The sequence below is a fragment of the Myotis brandtii genome, unplaced genomic scaffold, assembly GCF_000412655.1.
Source record: "Myotis brandtii unplaced genomic scaffold, ASM41265v1 scaffold63, whole genome shotgun sequence".
NCBI lineage: Eukaryota > Metazoa > Chordata > Mammalia > Chiroptera > Vespertilionidae > Myotis > Myotis brandtii.
Genome location: NW_005370411.1, coordinates 1,826,810 through 1,835,549, shown reverse-complemented (window position 1 = coordinate 1,835,549; position 8,740 = coordinate 1,826,810). Strand labels below are relative to the sequence as shown.

At 43.8% G+C, this 8,740-nt stretch overlaps 1 protein-coding gene across 7 annotated transcripts in view; it reads right to left on the bottom strand.

Annotated features, from left to right (window-relative positions):
* SENP7 (SUMO1/sentrin specific peptidase 7) overlaps positions 1-8,740 on the bottom strand; it is a 164,592-nt gene that overhangs the window by 113,353 nt on the left and 42,499 nt on the right. Inside the window, exon 1 of one of the 7 annotated variants that reach the window (XM_014528307.1) lies at positions 6,540-6,680. The exons of the other annotated variants lie outside the window; for them this stretch is intronic. The gene's annotated coding sequence lies outside the window, so the exon portion shown is untranslated. Of the gene's footprint in view, positions 1-6,539; positions 6,681-8,740 lie in introns of those variants that run through there. 7 annotated transcript variants of the gene reach the window in all.

Here is an 8,740-nt window from a genome sequence, read left to right as displayed (position 1 = left end):
GAAAGGGAATGGACTGACTATTCTTGGGGGGGGAAAGGGTGTGGGGGGTGCAGGAGGAGATTGGACAATAATCGTGCACCTATGGATGAGCACAGTGGGTGGGGAGTGAGGGCGAAGGGTGGGGTGGGAACTGGAAGGAAGGGAGTTATGGGGGGGAAAAAAAGAGGAACAAATGTAATAATCTGAACAATAAAGATTTAATAATAATAATAATAAAGGTATATAAGGGGGGGAGGTAGAAGAAGGTAAAGAGGGGGATAAATAGTGACAAAAGGAGACTTGACTTTGGTTGGTGAACACACAATACAATATACACATGATGTATTATAGAATTGTATACCTGGGCCTAATTTAATTTTATTAACCAATGTCACCCCAATAAATTCAATAAAAACTTTTTTTAAAGATATATAAATCCAGCTGGTGTGGGTTAGTGGTTGAGCATTGACCTATGAACCAGGAGGTCATGGTTCAATTCCCGGTCAGGGCACATGCCCGGGTTACAGGCTCGATCGCCACTTGGGGGCATGCAGGAGGCAGCCAATCAATGATTCTCTTTCATCATTGATATTTCTAACTCTCTCTCCCTCTCCCTTCCTCTCTGAAATCAATACAAATATATTTTTTAAATAATAATAAGATAGCCCCAGCTGGTTTGGCTCAATGGATAGAGCGTCGGCCTGCGGACTGAAGGGTCCCAGATTCGATTTCAGCAAAGGGTACATGCCTGGGTTGTGGGCTTGATCCCCAGTGGAGGGCGTGCAGGAGGCAGCCAGTCAGTGATTCTCTCTCATCATTGACGTTTCTATCTCTCTCTCCCTCTCCCTTCCTCTCTGAAATCAATAAAAATATTTTTTAAAAAAAGTAATAAGAAGAAGATAAAATAAAATGGCATATAAGCTCTCAGTCCTAACCACATCTTCACATCTTCATTTCTCCTACAAGGGTTCTGTGTGCACATAAAAATCTATCATAATAAAAGTGTAATATGCAAATCAACCAAACAACTGAACAGCAGAACAAGCGTCCGGACGACCATGCTATGACACGTACTGGTGCCAGGCTAGCTAAGGTAGGTGTGATGTGATTGGTCGGGGGCCCCGCCATCATCCCACGATTGCCCCACAGAGGGAGGCCCAGCCACCCTCTGGAGGGCGATTGATGGGGAGGCTCCACGATCGATCCCCCCAAGAGGGAGGCCCAGGCCACCAGCCAGCAACGCTGTGGCAGGGGGGCATGGCCAGCCAGAGATCACCCCACAGAGGGAGGCCCAGGCCAGCCAAGCAATTGCACCCCACGCCTGTCACCCACACAAGGAGGTGACTGGTGGTGGGGGAGGGGGAGGAGCACCACACAAATGGCAAGCAGTGGAAGCAACGGGGGCAGGGACAGCTGCTGGCAGCCCAGGAAATGAAAGCCCCAATAGGCCATGATCGCCGGCCAGGCCTAGGGACCCTACTGAGGGGTTCCAGATTGTGAGAGGGCGCAAGCCGGGCTGAGGGACCCCGCCCCCTCCCCTGCACAAATTTCATGCACCGGGCCTCTAGTATTAAATAAGATGTGTAGGCTGCCCTGGCCAGTTTTGTTCAGTGGCTAGATCACTGGCCCATGGACCAAAGAGTCATAGGTTTGATTCTCAGTCAAGGGCTTGTACCTCGATTGCAGGTTTGATTCCCATCCCCGGTCAGGGAGCATGTGGAAGTCAACTAATTGATGTGTGTGTGTGTGTCTCTCTCTCTCATCAATGTTTCTCTCTCTCCTTCTCCTCCTCCTCTTGCTTCTCTTCCTTCCTCCTCCTTCCTTCCCTCCCTCCCATGCTCTCTGAGAATCAATGGAAAAAATATCCTTGGATGAGGATTTTAAAAGTGCATGTTTTTTTCCTGTTAATCTGTCGTCTATTGGTTTAATTCTCAGGCCCAGCCATAGAACCTAAGAGGGTAGAAGAAATGTTTTTTCTTTGCAACAAGTAAAATAAAGTATTTTCATATAATAGAATACAACTCAGCAATAAAGAGAAATAAACTACTGATACGTCCAACAGGATGGACAAATCTCCGAAGCATGCTCAGCGAAAAAAGCCAAATACAAAAAGAATATACATACTATGTTTTTATATATTGGAAACTCTAGGAAGACACACCTAATTGTTGGTAACAGTTAGTGACATCAGATTAGTGACTGCTTGAGGTTGGAGGGGGGTGGGTTGGGGGAGAAATGGGAAAAGGCAGATGGAAAGTATCTGACATATTGAATATTCCATAGGTTGTGGTGGTAGTACTATGGGTGTGCTAATTTGTTAAAATTCATCAAAATATACACACAAAATGCATATATTTTATTATATGTAAATTATACATTATTAAAGGTAATTAAAAGTCATTAGGAACAAGCAAAAATATTAATACTGCCTAAAGAAAATGAATCTACCTTATTACTTTTCTTCATCAAAGCCAAATCACAAATAACCAAATGACTAACATTTTTATTAATTTATACAAGTACACAAGGGGAGCAGGGAGCGGGTCTAAGCTGTCAGTAGGACATCCCCTGAGGGCTCCTAACTGTGAGAGGGGGCAGGCCTGGCTGAGGGACCCCCCAATCAGTGCACGAATTTTCGTGCACTGGGTCTCTAGTAGTAGAATTAACAGTGGTTATTCATTCTCTCTCTCCCTCCCTCTCCCATCCTCTCTGAAATCAGTAAAGAAATACTGCCAAAAGAAAGCAAGGCTATATTAACATCAAACAAAATAGACTTAAAATCAAAAAAGTTTATAAGAGATAAATGGTATTATATATTAATACAAGGTATAATACAGCTAAAATATAACCATTATAGATATTTACACATCTTGCACCTGCAGGAACAAAAAAGTAAGAACCAAATAGTGATTGGAGATCTATTTTGTGCCAGATCTCCTTCTGTATACACATAAAAGCCTAAGCAACCGAATAACCAAAGCTCCTAGACTGTGAGAGGGGGCAGGCCTGGCTGAGGGACCCCCCCACCAGTGCACGAATTTTCGTGCACTGGGTCTCTAGTAGTAGAATTAACCGTGGTTATTCGTGTTTCATAGGCTGGTATTACCTTTGTGTGTGTTGGAACCATTTAATGGTACAAATGAAATATGTAGCTTTTTAGGACTTTCAGTGCCTCTGCTTGTCTTGTTCTCACTTTGAATCTCACAGAACTCTCACACACGGTGAGTCCACCAGAATTTTCTCCTCATGGACATCTCAAGTACAATATGTGAATGGAGCAGCCGTGAATGGTGGATATACATACTATGAATATCTTCTCTGTTATTGTGAATGCTTCTTTGTCTTATGAATTTTACTTACAAAACACAAGTTCAAAGACAAAATTATTAAGAATTTCAAAATAGCAACAGGAGACCTTTAAAACAAGTGTGGGGCTTTGAGCTCAGGGCCCTTTATGCTGTTCAGATTGCATGAAGCTGGTGCTGGATGCAAGTGAAATATAATGGAAATGGGTACTAATAGCAGCTTCAAAGGAAAAAGATTATATTCAATAGGTGATAAAGAAACTTGAAGTACAGTAGAGCTGAAATTAAGTATGTGTGATGAACTGAATGTTTGTGTCATCCCCTTTCTCCTCCCCCCGCCCAATTCATATGTTAAAATCCCAATCCTCAATGTGATGGTATTAGGAAATGGGGCCTTTGGGAGGTGATTAGGTCATGAGGGTGGAGCCTTTATGAATGGGATTTGTGCCCTAAAAAAAGAGACTCCAGCCTTAGCTGGTTTTGCTCAGTGGATAGAGCTTTGGCATGTGGACTGAAGGGTCCTGGGTTTGATTGCGGCCAAGGGCACTTGCCCTGGTTGCAGGCTCGATTCCCAGTAGGGGGCAGCTCATCAACGATTCTCTCTCATCATTGATGTTTCTCTCTCTCCCTCCCTCTCCCATCCTCTCTGAAATCAGTAAAGAAATACTGCCAAAAGAAAGCAAGGCTATATTAACATCAAACAAAATAGACTTAAAATCAAAAAAGTTTATAAGAGATAAATGGTATTATATATTAATACAAGGTATAATACAGCTAAAATATAACCATTATAGATATTTACACATCTTGCACCTGCAGGAACAAAAAAGTAAGAACCAAATAGTGATTGGAGATCTATTTTGTGCCAGATCTCCTTCTGTATACACATAAAAGCCTAAGCAACCGAATAACCAAACAACCAAATGACCAGTCAACTGGTTGCTATGACATGCACTGGCCACCAGGGGCAGACGTTCAACGCAGGAGATGCCCCCTGGTGGTCAGTGCACTCCCACAGCCAACCTCCCAAGGCCGGCCAACCTCCCGCAGTCGCTCCCCCTGGCCAGCTGGCCCCGATCGACCCTGAACCTGCGGCCCCTCCCCTCAGCCAACTGGCCCCAATGGCCCCGATCAGGGTGGCCAGCCAACATCCCATGGCACCTTCCCGAAGCCAGCCAACCTCCCACGGCCCCTACCCCTGGTCAGCCAACCTCCCACTGCCCCCGCCGGCCGGCCCCCATCGGCTCCAATCACCAGCCAGGCCAAGGGACCCCACCTGTGCACGAATTCATAAACCAGGCCTCTAGTTTTATATAAAAAGACTAAGGAGAACTATCCATCCGTTCTCTCAATAAACTTATACTAGTACAAAACATCTACTATGAGTTAAGTACATGTAGTGTTTCAGATGAAACTGAATAAATAAAAGGGCTTTATCTAAATCTAAATAAATAAATAAATAAATAAATAAATATTTAACATGCCTTATAAAATATTATCAAAATATCTGAAGCAAAAAATTGACAGACAATAGATAGTCCTACAATTATAGTTGAAGATTTCAATACCCCGCTCTCAATTATAGATAAAGCAACAACAGAAGAAATCCTATATAATAAAAGGCTAATATGAAAATAGAGTGAACGGTGGAACAACCGAACAATTAGTCACTATGACATGCGCTGACCACCAGGGGGCGTGTGCGGAACATGGCGGGCGTTGGCTGTGGCAGGATGATGGAGCAGGTAAGCGGGGGTGCCAGACCAAGGCAGGGCATCAGTCGCTATCATCGGGGAGAGCCTCTGGTGGTTACTGAAAATTTGCTTCTGCTTCAAGGCTTCACAGAGAAACTGCCATCAACATGAAAATTCTTTGCTCCTGCACACCACAGTCCCACCCGGTGCTCACACCTGCTACCAGTGCTGGACCCGCTCTCACCCACTGCTGGCACCAGAGCCTCCGCTTGCACCCTCTGCCAGCACCAGCCCCGCTCACACCCGCAGCTGGCACTGGAGCCGCTGCTCGCATCCACTGCCGGTGCCCAGCGGTGGTCCCAATCACTCGGCACCATCAGTGGGTGCAAGCGGGCTGCCGGCCCTCATTGCCCCCTGAGGGCTTCTCCACCTCCCCCTGCTCCTAAGGGGCAATCAGGGCGGCAGCAGCAGCCACTCGCACCCCCTGCTTGCACCGGCCCAAATCACTCCATGCAGAGGGAAAAGGGCTGCCGGCAGACAGGGACCTGAGGCAGCAGTGGGAGGGGCTAGGCAGGGGTGCAGAGGATGGGCCAAGACCCACCCCTGTGCCCACTGCAGCCTTGCAGCCCACACTTCCTTTCAAGGTGCTCAAATTTGTGCACTGGGCTCCTAGTGATATATAATCATCTAACCCAGCCGTGGGCAAACTACGGCCCGCGGGCCGGATCCGGCCCGTTTGAAATGAATAAAACTAAAAAAAAAAAAAAGACCGTACTCTTTTATGTAATGATGTTAACTTTGAATTTATATTATTTCACACAAACACTCCACCCATGCTTTTGTCCCAGCCCGCCGGTCTAGTTTAAGAACCCATTGTGGCCCTCGAGTCAAAAAGTTTGCCCACCCCTGATCTAACCACTATGCTGTATACCTAAAATGCAAAATAATATTGACTCTATACAGTAATTGAAAAATAAAATTTAAATTTAAAAAAAAAGAAATGAGAGGATGAGAACAAAACAATAAACCCAAGTGCACATAGGACATTATCCAGGATAGATTATATTTTAGGCAACAAATTAAGTGTCAATAGATTTAGAAAGACAGATATCAAACAAAACTTTTTCTCTGACCACAACAGAATAAAATTAGAAATCAATAACAAAAGGGAAACTTTTGAACAAAAAATTCATGAACAATATTTATTTATTTACTTATTTATTTATTTGTTTGAGTTTTTTGTTATTTATTTTTACGAAGAGAAAGAAAGAGAAACATCAATTTGTTGTTCCATTCATTTATGCATTCACTGGTTGATTCTTATATGTGCCCTGACCGGGAACTGAACTCACAACCTTGGCATATCAGGACCATGCTCTAACCAAGTGAGCTACCCGCCCAGGGCTAAACAACACATTCTTAAGCAAGCAATGAATCACAGAAGAAAACATCAGGGAAATTAGAAAATACTTAGAGATGAATGCCAACAAAAACACAAAATACAAAAATTTATGGATACACAAAGCAGTACAGAGGATAACTTGTAGCTAAAAACACTTACTTTAGGCCCGGCTAGTGCACTTCAATTGGTTGAGTGCTGTCCCATGTACCAGAAGTTTGCCAGCTCAATTCCTAGTCAGGGCACATGTCGAGGTTGCGGGCTCGATCCCCAGTTTCGCTCTCACATCGATGTTTCTCTTTTTCCTCTCCCTACTACCTCTCCCTTCCTCTCTTTCTAAAAATCAATAAAAAATATTTTTTAATAAAAGACACATATTATGAAAAAAACACCCTGACAGCTCTGTGGTGGTTGCATTATTTTTTAAAACTGGATAATCCAAATGAAATGGATTTGACAAAGTTCAATAGCCTTTCACGGTAAAAAGACTCAAGAGCCCAGCAAGCATGGCTCAGAGGTTGAGTGTTGACCTATGAACCAGGAAGTCCAGTTCAATTCCCGGTCAGGGCACATGCCCAGTTTGTGGACTCAATTCCGGTATGGGGCGTGCAGGAAGCAGCCAATCAATGATTCTCTCTCATCACTGATGTTTCTATCTCTCTCTCCCTTTCCCTTCCTCACTGAAATATATTGCTCAATAAAAATACATTTTTTTAAAGTTAAAAAAAAAACACTCAACAAAGAACAGAAGGAAACTACTTAACCATAATGAAAGCCATGTATGAAAAACTCAGAACGTCATACTTAATAATGAAAGACTGAAATCTTTTCTTCTAAAATCAAAAACATGAAACAATGCCCACTTTTATCATTTTTATTCAACATAGTACCTCTGGATGTTACTTTATTTGGAAATTTTGATTTTACAGAAGCAATCCTGTTAAAATCATATCAAAAGTTTGGGCCCTAATACATTATGACTGGTGTCATAAAAACGGCAAATTCGCCTGGCCAGCATGGCTCAGTGATTGAGTGTCAACCTATGAATGAACCAAGAGGTCATGGTTCAATTCCCGATCAGGGCACATGCGGAGTTGCAGGCTCAATCCCAAGTGTGATGCATGCAGGAGACAGCTGATCAGTGTTTCTCTCTCATCATTTATGTTTTTCTCTCTCTCTTTCTCTCTCTCTTCCTCTCCCTTCTTCTCTGAAATCAATAAAAATGTATTTAAAAATAATAAATATGTAAATAAAAAAACAGCAAATTGAATACAGAAATAGGCTTACACAGCGGGAAGATGATGTGAAGACACACAGGAGAACATGTAAACATGGAGGATTGCAATGACACATCTAAAAGCCAAGTAATGTCTGAAGAAGATAAGAAAAAGACATGGAGCAATCCTTCGCTAATGCCTTGAGGAAGCATGGCCCTGAAGGCACTTGATTCACAGGAAATGTGAACAGATTAAACAATCAAACCGAAAAGCAGATTGTCAGAACATATGAAAAATCAAGATCTGCTATGTTTTACCCTCGCCCCCCACAAAAAAAAAAATTCTCTATGTTAAAATCCTACCCTCCAAAGTGATCACATTAGGAAGTAGGGCCTTTGGAAGGTAATAAGATCATGAGCCCTCATGAATAGGGTTAGTGCTCTTCTATAAGAGGCTCCAAAGAAACCCCTTCCACTTTGTGAGGAAAGACACAGAGAAAAGATAGCCATCTATAAATCAGGAAGTCCTCAGCAAACACTGAATCTGTCAGCACCATGATCCTGGATTTCCCAGTCTCCAGATTATAAAAGACTAGAGGCCCGATGCACAAAATTTGTACACTTGGGGTGGGAGGGCCCCTCAGCCCAGATTTCGAGAGAGCACAGGCCAGGCCAAGGCACCCCACTGGTGCACGATTGGGGCCAGGGAGGGACACAGGAGGTTGGCCAGCCGGAGAAGGACCGCAGAAGGGCTCCAGGACGTGTCCAGCCCATCTCGCTCAGTCCCTATCAGCCAATCCCTAGCAGCAAGCTAACCTACCGGTAAGAGCATCTGCCCCCTGGTGGTCAGTGCACGTCATAGTAACTGGTTGACTAGTCGACTGTCTGCCCCCTGATGGTCAGTGCACATCATAGCAAGCGGTTGAACGGCCTTAGGTATCATAGGTATATTATGCTTTAATTGGTTGAATGGCCAACCAGACGACCGGACACTTAGCATATTAGGCTTTTATTATACATTGAGTGGCCAGATTATTATGACCACCTGACGTTTTTAGGCAAATTAGCCGTACACTGCATCATATGGGATATGGAAGCCGAAGGCCTGTTCGAACACCTTTGCTGTCTGCAGTTACCAAGATAAAAC